We start from the raw sequence: 13,917 nt of genomic DNA, 5'->3' as shown, positions 1-13,917 counted from the left end.
GTCCCCAGCCTGCCAGCCAATGATTATCGCTGGCAGGCTGGTGACTTTTGAAAAATCGAATCACAAGCCATATTACACACTATATTTAGAAATATAGTGTGTTAAATGGCTTCTGTGCTCTCTGTTGGGTCCTTTTCGTCGGTTAGTCCCAGCAGAGAGTACAGATAAACTGTAAGTGCAAAACACTACACATTTAGACCCAGATCAGCCCCCCATCACCCCAATTAACCCCTTGATCACTCCTGTCAATCACTAGTGAAAGGGAAAAAAGTGATCAGTGTAAACTGTCACTTTTTTTTTCACCAGTATTGACGGTTAGGTTTTAGGTTAGTTTAGGCCCCTTTGGTAGGTAGTTAGCGTCGGTTAGCGCCCAGCCCACCGCACCGCAGTCACTGATTAGCGTATCGCTAATCAGCATTGGTACTTTTATAGTATCTGTAAGTAATCCGAACTGGTCACAGTCAGATCTATAAATAGTATTAGTGTCACCTTAGTTCGCCCTCCACCCAAAACGCAGTGTTTGCCCGATCAGGCCTGATCGGTTGCCCACACGTGCGTTCACCCACGCCCGCCCTGCAACAGTGACAACATTTTTCTTTATTTTTTTATCACTGCACAATCACTTCACAAGCGCTGCGGCGATAAAAAAAATCAGTTTTGATATTTTTTTATTAATCTCAGCGGCTTCCTGTACTTCGCTAGCCTCCCATTTGTAAGACAGGCTTGCTTTTTTTTCTTGGGTAGTCTCAGGGAATACCCCCTAAATTTAGTTGACCAAATGGCAAGTAAGGGGTATTCTTCTGAAGAGGCCTACAGGATTCTGACCCAGTCGGATGAGGAATGGGAACCCTCATCTGATGAATCCAGCGGGTCAGAATACGAACCTGTAGAAAGCAGTGGCAGTCTGACCCAAAGTTCGGACGATGAGGTTGAGGTCCCTGATACCACCAGGCGTACCCGGCCCCATGTTGCTAGACCACAGGTTGCGCAGGATCCGCTTCAAGGGCAGCAGAGTGGGGCTGGCGCTGTCTAATTACGTGGCGAGGCATACACCAGCAGCGCAGCCCATCCTGGACCTAGTACCAGCACTGCCGTAGAACATGGTGAAGTGGCGAGCACCAGAAGGGCAGTTGAAGCTGGTACGGTGGCACGTGCATTAGTTCCCCCGTCGCAGCCACCGCACAGACAGGCCCGTAGAGCCCCTAGAGTCCCTGAGGTGCTGGCAAACCCTGATTGGCAGCCCCCAACTTCAGCCGCACCAGTAGTTCCCCATTTCACCGCCCAGTCTGGAGTTCGGGTTGAGACAGCTCAGATCGGATCGGCACTGGGGTTTTTTGAGCTGTTCTTCACTGCGGAGCTCTTGGACTTAGTCGTGGCAGAAACAAACCGATATGCCACTCAATTTATAGCCGCTAACCTGGGAAGCTTTTATGCCCAGTCTTTCCGGTGGAAACCCATCCAAGTTTCCGAATTTAAAACTTTTCTGGGCCTTCTCCTCAACATGGGCCTGACAAAAAAGCATGAATTGCGGTCATATTTGTCCACGAACCCAATTCATCACATGCTTATGTTCTCTGCTGCCATGTCCAGGACACGATTTGAGACCATCCTGCGTTTCCTGCACTTTAGTGACAACAGCACAGCACCTCTCGTCCCAGAGGCCACCCAGCTTTTGACCGCCTCCACAAAATTCGGCCCCTCATAGACCACTTTAACACCAAATTTGCAGATTTGTATACCCCTGAGCAAAACATCTGCATAGACGAGTCCCTTATACTTTTTACCGGGCACCTTGGCTTCGAACAATACATCCCAAGCAAGCGCGCCCGGTATGGGGTCAAATTGTATAAGCTCTGTTAAAAAGGGCCACAGGCTATACGCACAAATTTCGAGTCTATGAGGGTAAAGATCAGACCCTGGAGCCGGTCGGTTGCCCTGACTACCTGGAGAGCAGTGGGAAGACAGTCTGGGACTTGGTGTCACCCTTATTTGACAAAGGGGAACCATCTTTATGTGGACAATTTTTACACAAGTGTGCCCTTCTTCAAGCATTTGTTTCTAGAACAGATTGGCTGCTGTGGCACCGCGCGACCTAGTCGCCGGGGCTTCCCCCAACGGCTCGTTACCACCTGTCTTGCAAGGGGGGAGAGGGCTGCCTTGTGTAACGAAGAACTGCTCGCTGTGAAATGGAGAGACAAGCGTGACGTTTACATGCTCTCCTCCATTCAGGCAGACACGACAATACAAATTGAACGAACAACCAGTGTCATTGAAAAGCCCCTCTGTGTCCACAACTATAATTTGCTCATGGGAGGGGTGGACTTCAATGACCAGATGTTGGCTCCTTATTTACTTTCCCGCAGGACCAGACGCTGGTATAAGAAGGTGTCTGTATATCTAATTCAATTGGCGATGTACAATAGTTTTGTTCTCTACAGTAAGGCTGGGAGAACACGATCCTTCCTCAAATTTCAGGAAGAGATTATCGAGAACCTCCTGTATCCAGGAGGTTCCGTGGCCCCAACCACCAGTGTAGTGAGCCGTCTACACGAGCGACATTTCCCTAATGTCGTTGCTGGTACCTCAACCCAAGCGTCACCCCGAAAAAGATGTTGTGTCTGTAGCAGGAGTGGAATAAGGCGTGACACCCGCTATTTCTGTCCTGACTGCCCTGACCACCCTGCCCTATGCTTAGTAAAGTATGGCCAAGGAAAGAAAAAAGCGCTCATAGGGTAAATAAGTTAAAAGCCGGGCCTCCAAATCAACAGGAAGAGTGGTACTGCTCACCTGTTGTTATTGCACCTATTGTTTGGTGCCACTAAAATGGAGGAAAATAGGAGTGATTACGTCTCACTGGTTGGTGCTGCCGATTCCGTCCGCGTTCCCCTTTGGCGGGGGCCAAGCCGCCGTCTGGGTCAATGAAAAGGGTATATTTCCACTGGACCGGGGGTCGAGTGGAGAGGTGGACCGTAGGCGCAAAGACGCAACCAGAGGTTTTTTTATATGAACCAATAGTTTTTTTTTATTATTGTTAAAGTGACAACACGTTTCGGGGTTCTGCGGACCCCTTTTTCAAGTCTAAAAAAACACGGACGGAATCGGCAGCACCAACCAGTGAGACGTAATCACTCCTATTTTCCTCCATTTTAGTTGCACCGAACAATAGGTGCAATAACAGGTGAGCAGTACCACTTCAGGGCGGTCCCGCCATCGCTGCCCGTCCAGACCGACCTTGTCCCCGCCCACTCCGCCCCCTTATAGCCGGCCCAGCGCGCGCTCCAAAACATACAGTATCCGAATGCCACACGTGCTAGGACCTGGAAGCAACGCTCTCTCCACCAGCGGTTCCTTCCACCGGTAAGACCCCCAGCACCTGTCTTTCCCCTCCGCTCGCATCCGTCTGCACTGCAACCTCTTCATGCCATTCGCCCTCAGCTTTCACTTTAACCACTACACCCCATCTCATGCTTGTTTTCCCTTACCATGCCTAGCACTACCAGTCTAGATTAATTCACCCTACCCTTACAACCACATAGATTTGTACGGCTGACGCTGCAGTTATATTACACCCTGAGCTTGTGTCTGCTTATGACTAATCGATTGATTTCAGGGCTTAACCCTTAACTGACCATGAAATTGCCTAAAAATTGGCATTACACACTACCGTCAGGATTCACGTCCAGACGCGCCACCAAAAACCAGCCATCTACCATCCACTATATATTACCCAATATATATTACCCACTATGGCGCCATTTAATCCTATTATCCTGCCTTTATCCCAATCAGCGCCCATCTTATACTGTTTTATATATATGTATGTATATTTTTAGAGAGATATACACTCACCTAAAGAATTATTAGGAACACCATACTAATACAGTGTTGGACCCCCTTTTGCCTTCAGAACTGCCTTAATTCTACGTGGCATTGATTCAACAAGGTGCTGATAGCATTCTTTAGAAATGTTGGCCCATATTGAAAGGATAGCATCTTGCAGTTGATGGAGATTTGAGGCATGCACATCCAGGGCACGAAGATCCCGTTCCACCACATCCCAAAGATGCTCTATTGGGTTGAGATCTGGTGACTGTGGGGGCCATTTTAGTACAGTGAACTCATTGTCATGTTCAAGAAACCATTTTTCCAGTCTTCAACAGTCCAATTTTGGTGAGCTCGTGCAAATTTTAGCCTCTTTTTCCTATTTGTAGTGGAGATGAGTGGTACCCGGTGGGGTCTTCTGCTGTTGTAGCCCATCCGCCTTAAGGTTGTGCGTGTTGTGGCTTCACAAATGCTTTGCTGCATACCTCGGTTGTAACGAGTGGTTATTTCAGTCAACGTTGCTCTTCTATCAGCTTGAATCAGTCAGCCCATTCTCCTCTGACCTCTAGCATCAACAAGGCATTTTCGCCCACAGGACTGCCGCATACTGGATATTTTTCCCTTTTCACACCATTCTTTGTAAACCCTAGAAATGGTTGTGTGTGAAAATCCCAGTAACTGAGCAGATTGTGAAATACTCAGACCGGCCCGTCTGGCACCAGCAACCATGCCACGCTCAAAATTGCTTAAATCACCTTTCTTTCCCATTCTGACATTCAGTTTGGAGTTCAGGAGATTGTCTTGACCAGGACCACAACCCTACATGCATTGAAGCAACTGCCATGTGATTGGTTGACTAGATAATCACATTGATGAGAAATAGAACAGGTGTTCCTAATAATTCGTTAGGTGAGTGTATATCCGCATATACTTATATATGTATGGTTATATTTATACATATATATATTTCATATATTTTTTATATATATATATATATATATATATATATATATATATATATATATATTTTTTTTTTTTTTATATATATTTTTTTATATACCATATATTTTTTATTTTCTATTTATGTTATGTTTTGCTTTTACAATTCATACCTAGTTCTCAATCTCTATTTATTGACCTCGTATTGCATTGACAGCTTTGCATTTACGTATTCATGTACCTTTCTAACCATTCATGACCCCAGGCCTCATGACGGTCATGTTATTACTTTTAATTTATTTTTATTACTATTATCACTCATGACGGTCATGTTACCACTACTATTAGTATCATCTTTTATCCATTATTATCTCTTTTACCAGACATTTTTGTAACCTGAGGCACACAAATGTGTTTTCTAATTTGTGTGATTTTGTGTATATGTGTGTTTTTTTAGACTTGAAAAAGAGGTCTGCAGAACCCCGAAACGCGTTGTCACTTTAACAATAATAAAAAAAACTATTGGTTTATATAAAAAAAACTCTGGTTGCGTCTTTGCGCCTACGGTCCACCTCTCCACTCGACCCCCGGTCCAGTGGAAATATGCCCTATGCTTAGGGGAGTGTTTCCGGAAGTACCACACACAGGTACACTTAGTATAGGGATTGCTTTACACAGGACTGGCACACAGGGCTGTTAGGGCCCATTCACACAGAGCTGCTGCAAACCTCTCCTTTCACCTGGGACAAAGTGCATAATGTACTTCGCCACATCTCTGGGCGATTTTGCGCTTTGCACATTGTCCCATGGGGAAGGAGAGGTTTGTCCTATAAAAAGGTAAAAAAAAAAATATATATCACAGGTAAGCAAAAAAGTTAATGTTCCAAAAGTTCAAAAAAGTTTTTAAAAGTTGATGTTCTGTTTCAAATGTTATATAAAGTTAATGTTAATAAATTTATTGCGTTGCAGCCTGTTGTTTTTTTTTTTTGCTTTGTTTTTTTACCTTCTAGGTGGACCAACTGATCGACCAGCTGCAGCACTGATGTGCATTCTGACAGAAGCATTGCGCTGCTGTCAGATTACACAAAAGTCTGTGTATGCGGCGCTGCAAGACGAGAATCCTCCTCTGCAGTAAAAAAGATATGTTTGCCGAGGCTTATGAGCTGAGGGGCGGTGTTCATATGCTTTGGCAAACACTTTGTATATAAAAAAAAATAATTAATTCCGGCAATGATTTATTCATCCACATCGATGATGTGAATGGAGAAATCGGGTTTGCCAGGGCATACGGGCTGAGTGGGTTTGGATGTTGGGTGGAGCTCCTATGTCCTGGCAGACGCCTTTCCCCTCGTTTTTTTTTTTTTTGCACATTTATGGGCAGAGATTTTTTCATCCACATTGATTGATGCGAATGAAGAAATCTGTGCCGTTCATTTTTTCTTTCAGCCCAGAGGCTGAACGGAAAAAATATATATATCTCATTACCCATATGTTCAATATAAGGAGAATAGCAGAAACTCCTAATGCTGGCCATACATGTAATGATTGTGGAGACCCTCAAATGCCAGGGCAGTACAATGCTGGGTGAGAGAAATATCTCTCTAAAAGACAACTTTTCCCATTTTTTTTATACAAAGTTGTCATTTGACAGAGATATTTCTCTCACCCAGCATGGGTATATGTAAAAAGACACCCCAAAACACATTGCCCTACTTCTCCTGAGTACGGCGATACCACATGTGTGACACTTTTTTGCAGTCTAGGTGGGCAAAGGGGCCCAAATTCTAAAGAGCAGCTTTAGGATTTCACAGGGCATTTATTACACATTTAGATTTCAAACTACTTCTCACACATTAGGGCCCCTAAAATGCCAGGGCAACATTAATGCTTATTAAAACGTGTAGAAATCTGAGTCTTATTTCCTTCTGGAATTTGCATCACCACCTATCCCTTGTTTGAACTTGATGGACTTACATATGTCTTTTTTCAACCGTATTAACTATGTAACTATGTAAAATTTACTGTGTTCCTATGGAACCCTGCCACAGGCAGACATCTAAAGGTACATCGCTGAGGCAGGCCTTGGAGTCTCCCAAAGGCCCAATGCTACCATAGCAACCTCAATCTTGGCATGGGTGACCCATTCGGGCCTCAGAAGTGCAGAGCTCCAGGGGATATATGCCTCAGTCACAATTGACCACAGCATTTGAGGGGTTATATGTCCATGATCTGTATTTTTGCAGATTGCAGACAATGCCTCTGGGTGTCTGTTGTGTAAAGCAGTAGGCGTAGGCACCCGGTGGCTAAGGAGCCCTCTTAGCATCATATTTCAAGTCCCAATTTCTACTTTACATGTATAACAGAGGTCTGGAAACAGTTAAAATAAAATTCATTTCCCAATATAACTAGGGCTTTCAGCATTATAATAGTGATTGACAACACCCCTGTTAATTAAAACATTTTACTCCCTTTTTAACCAAAAGGTCACTGGGTGGTCTTGAACCCAGGACCTTGTGTATCGGAGGCTAAAATCTTGACAGATGAACCACAGGCTTGACACACACACACACACACACACACACCTAAATTAGGCTTTATCCCCAATGTCCAGGTATACACAGATGTATCTGTAGATATTAGTGCATTGTACATGAAAATAGCAGAGCAGCGAGCTTGGCTATTTTCGGAAGCCCCATTGAAATGAATGGAAAGTGCACCGCAAAAGAACAGCCACCGCTTCATTCACTTCTATGGGGCTTATGGAAATAGCCGAGCCAGCGAGCTCCGTTCTAAGAATAGGTGTGGGTCCCATGGGTGGGACCCGCAGCTATTAGACATTGGGGGCATATCACTAGGATATGCCCCCAATGTCCACAATGAGACAACCCCTTTAACCCCTTCCCGACATGTGACATACTATTTCGTCACATTTCGGGTCTTTAAAGATAGCAACCCGCTGCCTGCTCTTTCCTACGGCCAATGTCTGAGATGGGCGGTAATGCCGATCGCTGACATTTAACCACTCAAGATGCTGTGGTCAAACCTGACCATGGCATCTGAGAGTGCTGAAAACCAGAAGCATGCGCTTCCAGTTATGCTCCGACTCCCCCGTGCAGCGCGGAGCCAGAGCTTGTTTGCAGCAGCCTCTGTCATAGTCTTTGACACAAGGTTACTGCACAGTCTTTCCTATGGAGCTCTTGCCTGTAATAAGGCTTACTAGGAAAGTAGTACAATAATCATAGATTCCCTATGGGAACTATAAAAAAAGTGTACAAAAATAAATAAAATTTTAATTCAAATCAAAAGTTCAAATCACCCCCCTTTCCCCAAAATGAGCATAAAAAAAAAAAAGGACACATCATGGGCCCGCACTATGAAAATATAAAAGTATTAATCCCGTACAGAAAAAGGAGAAACGAAAAAGGACAATTTTTTTGGGTCGCTTCTTCTCCCACAAAAAATTAAACTCGATCAAAAAGCTGTACTTGCCCCAGAATAGTATAAATTTAAACTACACATCGCCCCGCAAAAAATTAGACCTTATACAGCTCTGCACACATAACTACAAAAAAGTTATAGGGGTCAGAATATTACAGCAAAAAAAAATATATATATATATTTTTTTTTTCCGCATCAAAACGCAAGGAAAAGTATACATATGTAGTTTGGCTGGATTCATACTGCCCTGGAGAATGAAGAGCACAAGTTAGTTTTACCGCATAATGAAAAAAAAAAAAGGCAAAATTGTGTTTTTTTTCCCCAATTCCATCACCCTCATACAACTATGTGAATAGAAAAAGAAAAAAAAAGTTATGTCTCTGCGAAGGCGGGGAGTGAAAAATGAAAACGCAAAGTCAAAAAAACCTTCTGGGTAGAAAGAGTTAAGTCTTTTTATAATATCAAAGGCCACTATGCAGATATGTCCACTCAGGAATTGGAGGATTTTTTAACAAGACAGCTTTGTTAACAAGATACATTACTCACTTTTGTGAGATACTGTAGCTTACAGCAATGTGGAGTGATCAAAGGGAGAAGTTGGATTCTGCTGTGAATGGAAGAGCTAAAATATGGAATCACAAAATATGTAACCGAATCATATATGCACTAGAGGAAAATAAACTGGTTGGCACACTGGTTATTGTGGTACTCCACGTAGGGATAAATCTGCAACTAATAATAGTAAGTAACCACAGCACTCAAGTAGATATAAAACAAAAGTGTGCCGATGCAACCAGTTTTTGGGTGTATTCAGTTGATCTATGAGTACTTCCATTCATCCTTGCTTCTGTGATGAAATACTTCTGTGGCCTAATACTATTGCTCTTTTACACTTGCAGTTTCTTTTAATTTACAGTATGTCGGACAGACAGGTGACAGACCCTTCTAAGGGAATGAGCAGCAGCCAAAATGTTTCTGGAGCTGGCAGAAGTAGCAGCAGAAGAAGGAAAGGGGGGGGGGGGGGGGGGGCGGGATTGGTAGCAGCAGTCGCAGCATTAGGCCAGAGCTGCCAGTGTCATCTAGCGGTTGTGTTTTGACCAGCAACCCAGCTGTCCTTGAATGGTTGACTGTCTTCTACTTCGTCACAAGTCACATCAGACACCATGCTTAGTTGGCATGGCCCAGGAACAAGCTCTGTGCACCTGTCCTCAACCTGCCTCTGTCATTTTCTATTCCTTAAGCTGGAGAAGTATTGTATGCCGTCAGATCGGCTCCACTTTTCAGCGAGGATAAGCTTCTAGAGGACAGTCAGCAGCTACTACCCAGCCAAGACCTGGAGGACAGATTCACCGTTTCCTCCAGTAGGCGGGCAAGTAGTGACGACGAAAGGCACGCGGGAGCTGGTATTGTAAGCGGTCAGGCACGTGGCCCCGAGACTGGTGAGAGTGACATTAGTGACGGGTAGACAGTAGTTGACGATGATGTAGCCGATCGCACGTGGGAGCCAGGTGAAAAGGGGGCTTTATCATCAGAAGAGGGTGGCAGCTTGCGTGTGAGGCAGCAGGGTGGTAGCCCCCCCCGGCGTCCTTGGCAACACAAGACACGCCGCCGACTCCTGATCTGGATTTGAGATAGCCGCCCAGGGAGAGCTGATCACCGCCAGAGGACCGAACACAGCAGCGCCGGGTGAAGGGTAAGTGACCTCTGTAGCCAGAGACAGTGCGGGACGTCGCACTCAGGCACAGAGCATCCCTTCTTCCCACAGCCCAGCATAAGAAGTACAACAATATATATTGCTACATACAAATTACAAATGTATATGCATGCTGTTTTATGAAAATCGACTGACAGCTATATGTATCTACAAGGCGCATCATTTATCTCCCATCTCATAGCGGTGACTATATAAAAGGAGACCTAAGGCGCATTATATCCAATTATCTCCTATCCAGAGGATATTATCTCAATATAAAGACTATCCCATATATGGGGAGATAAGGATAAAGACGCATTATTTTATCATCCATTTACCCTCCACCTTGAGGTTACTATTTTATGAAAAGACAGTTTTTATCCAAAACTACATGAATAAGGACAATCATCCTCTATTTTTTCACTTCATATTTTACTAGCGCATTACCTTTACTAGCGCATTATTTTTACTTTTTTACATTTTCTTATTAGCTTAATCTTCTATATTACCAGCTGATAACCATTTAGTGATGACTAATTTATTTCTATATTTTATTTATATTATCTATTAAAAGGACATTTAGCAGAATACAATTCTTCATCACTATTACATTTATCCTCATTATATTGCAACATTATTATAATATATTATACCATATATACAAATAAACCTATAGATTGACCCAAATCAGAGTGTGCCTGCTTGTCAATTTACTTTCAATCACTATAAAGTGGCCTGGAAAAACCGTGGCGCTAAAGTAGTGGTAGAACCTAACCCAGCAACCGCTGCATTACAATAGTGGCCCGCACCCATTTTCCAGTGTTTAAGGCTCCACCACCTCAGCAGAGGGGAGCTGTGTTTCCTTCCCATAATCTACTGGTCGTGATGCTCCTGCTCCTCCTCTCTCTACTCCTCGTCACTCATTTTGTCAGCAATCGATCATAGAGGCGATTGCAAAAAGACAACAGTATTCATGCACTTCTTGAACGGCGCAGAAGCTGAACCTGCTCCTAACCAAGTTGCTGGTACTACATTCCCTCCCTTTCCATGTGGTGGACTCTGCATCTTTTAGAGAACTGATGGCTTGTGCAGAGCCAAGGTGGAGAGTCCCAAGCTGTCATTACTTCTCCAAAAAGGCTGTACCAGCCCTGCACATGTATGTTGAACAGAAGGTGGGCCAGACAGAGTTTGTCAAAGTTCACGGCAGCGCCAATGCGTGGAGCTGTAACTATGGTCAAGGACAATATATGTCCTTTACAGCCCACTGGGTAAATGTGGGTCCTTCCCAGCCACACCAGCAACTTGGCAGGTGACCGCACTGCCTCCACATTCTCAAGCTGTGGGTCCTGCGCCAATGTCCTCCGCTGCCTCCTCATCCTCCACCCTGTTCTCAGCCTCAACTGCAGGCACAATTCGGAGTGCTCCTCCAGCATACCACATGTGCAGGGCACGGCGGTGTCACTCGGTTTTGCCCCTAGTTTGCCTGGGTGAAAAGATTCACCTAGGGGAGGAACTACTCCGCTTCTTCCATCAAGAAATCGAATCCTGGTTGTCTCCTTGCCAACTGAAAATCAGAACCATGGTCACCGACAACAGGAAGAACATTGTGTCGGCGCGGCGTCAAGGAGAACGTGTTTAATCTGGTTTTAAAAGTGGTTCCTGAAGTCTTCAAACCATGTGCAAGACATCCTAAAAATGGATAGGAAACTGTGCATGCACTTAAGCCACTCTTACACTGCAAAGCACACCCTTCTTGAACTGCAAACGCAGACTGGCATTCCCCAACATCGCCTCATATGCGACATTTCCACCCTGTCGGACCAACTAAATGTGCAGAGGAAGGCTGTAAACGATTTATTGATGATGCAGGTGGCCAGGAACACTCCCCTGTGATACTTTGACATTTGCCAGTTGCAGCTCATGTGTGACACCTGCCAGGACTACATGATGAACAAGGTCATTCTACTGCTTCTTGTCCTGGAACAGATGCTGCTAAATCTGGCTGACCAGGGGACAGAAGACGTGGTTTCTACATCTCATGTATAACCTATTAAACCAACAAGATGTTGGTAAGATGCATGACATCACATAAAAAAACTAAAGATCCGTAGGGACACACATACAAAAAATATTAAACTTTATTAGGTAATAAAGACAAATAATTACAACACATAATTAGAGACAAATATCTAAAAGGTAAAGCAGCAATGCAGGTAGTGTTGCATGAAGTAGCTCACCTGCTGACTGACAAAGCGTAAGATCCCAATATCTAAGCTTGCTCAGCACAAAGGCAAATGAGCAATAACAGATAGTATACCAATGATCTCCTGGAAACTATCTCATAATCCCAACTGCCTTATATGCAAAACTCCATAAAAGGTACCAGTAGGAAACCATCAATGGATGAAAGCTACAGGCAGATAAAAAGGGAAAAGGACAGAAATACCTGGAAAATGGTAAAGTACAGGGATCCAACCTTCAGTCAGCTGTGAGCACAACCTTCAGTCAGCTGTGAGCACACCCCGACGCACGTTTCGCTCCGCTTCTTCACGGGACGTATCTGATTTAAGCACTCAGCCACATTATATACCCAGAAGCTAATTCAATGTGTGGGACACCTGTGGATGGATCAACTCCGCTAATCTCGGGCGGAGTCCCGCGAGACCGGTGTGGTTACACCACCTATCGTCATCAATCCTCCTGACCTAAAGAGGCCCTCCCCCAATGTTCGCGGCTAATCTCGCGAGACTACGCACGGGACAGCCTCCCCCAACCGCAGTCACATGACCGCGGCGTCACCTGGCAGTAATTTGCGCGAGATCTCGCGCAAGCTAACGAATCGCGGAAGACTGCGCGCGAGGCAGTTTCACCCGACCGCGGTCACGTGACTGCGACATCACCAAGAAGATCACATGATCGCACCCGAACCATCTCTAACCAGAGAAGTGGAATCTCGCCACTGACATGTATCCACATAGGTATAGTATTAAAAGACATTGTTTTAGAGAGTGGAGTTAACAAAACCAGAGTGTGATATATCTAAATAGTAAAATACTTTATAAATCGTGCTAAATACAGAGCATACTAGCCGATACATTTTACAAAGGCGACCAACAATCAAAGGACATCAGTATTCATACATAATAGCTTCTTTTGACACATTATGCACTATAAAGTGCTCCAGTGTAATATGTACATATATAAATAAGTAAATGAGTAAATAAGTAAATATAAATAAGTAAATATAAATAATGATTATAAATTCATTGTGACACATATAAAAGCTTAATGCTAAAATATTAAGGTAAACAAGTTGTGCTACAAAAAAGTGCAAGTGAAGTGAAAAGTGCTGAGTGCAAGTGACATGCAGTGAAATAAAACTGTGTAAAAAGTGATATATCCAAATAGTAACAATACTGTATATCCCAGGTTGATTATAGCCTAGATTTTGCGATTATAATTATATAAATAAAGTATAGACATAAAAAATGGACATAAAGATGGCATATAAGTCCCATCATCAAGCAAAAGTCCCACATCTCAAGCAGAGGTACAAAGGATTTTTCTACATCTCATGGCCACGTCTCCTGTCCGCTGGAGGACATTTGTGCCCAAGCAATTTATACAAAAATGGGTGTTTTTTCTGCACAAGTGACAGGAGAGGAGAAGCAAGGGGAGCTAGAGAGTGATGAGCAAAACAAGGCAGATGACCCTGACACACTGTGGCAGTATGCAGTGGAGATGGAAACAGGGAGTCCCTCTGAGTCCCTTGCGCAAATGGATCGATGCACGCTCAATTGCTTGCGTAGTGACAGCCGAATTGTCAAAATTCAGCAGAGGGAGGACTACTGGCTCTCCACCATGTTAGACCCTTGCTATCAGTCCAAAATCGGAACTTTTTTCGACCAGCTGAGAGGGAGGATAAACTGAACAACTATTGAGACATCCTATGTAGTCAGTTGCCAGTGCCTATGTGCGCCATCGCCCATCCTCACAAAGGTCTAACAGGGGGAACTTCCAGCACT

The 13,917-nt window shown here is 44.2% G+C and overlaps 1 protein-coding gene across 1 annotated transcript in view; it reads right to left on the bottom strand.

Annotated features, from left to right (window-relative positions):
- The window catches only part of RECK (reversion inducing cysteine rich protein with kazal motifs), a 1,014,637-nt gene that overhangs the window by 921,268 nt on the left and 79,452 nt on the right, over positions 1-13,917 (bottom strand). The window lies entirely within an intron of this gene.

The sequence above is a fragment of the Bufo bufo genome, chromosome 5, assembly GCF_905171765.1.
Source record: "Bufo bufo chromosome 5, aBufBuf1.1, whole genome shotgun sequence".
In the NCBI taxonomy this organism is placed as follows: domain Eukaryota; kingdom Metazoa; phylum Chordata; class Amphibia; order Anura; family Bufonidae; genus Bufo; species Bufo bufo.
The sequence above is the reverse complement of the archived record's forward strand: the minus strand, read 5'-3'. Positions and strand labels throughout refer to the sequence as shown.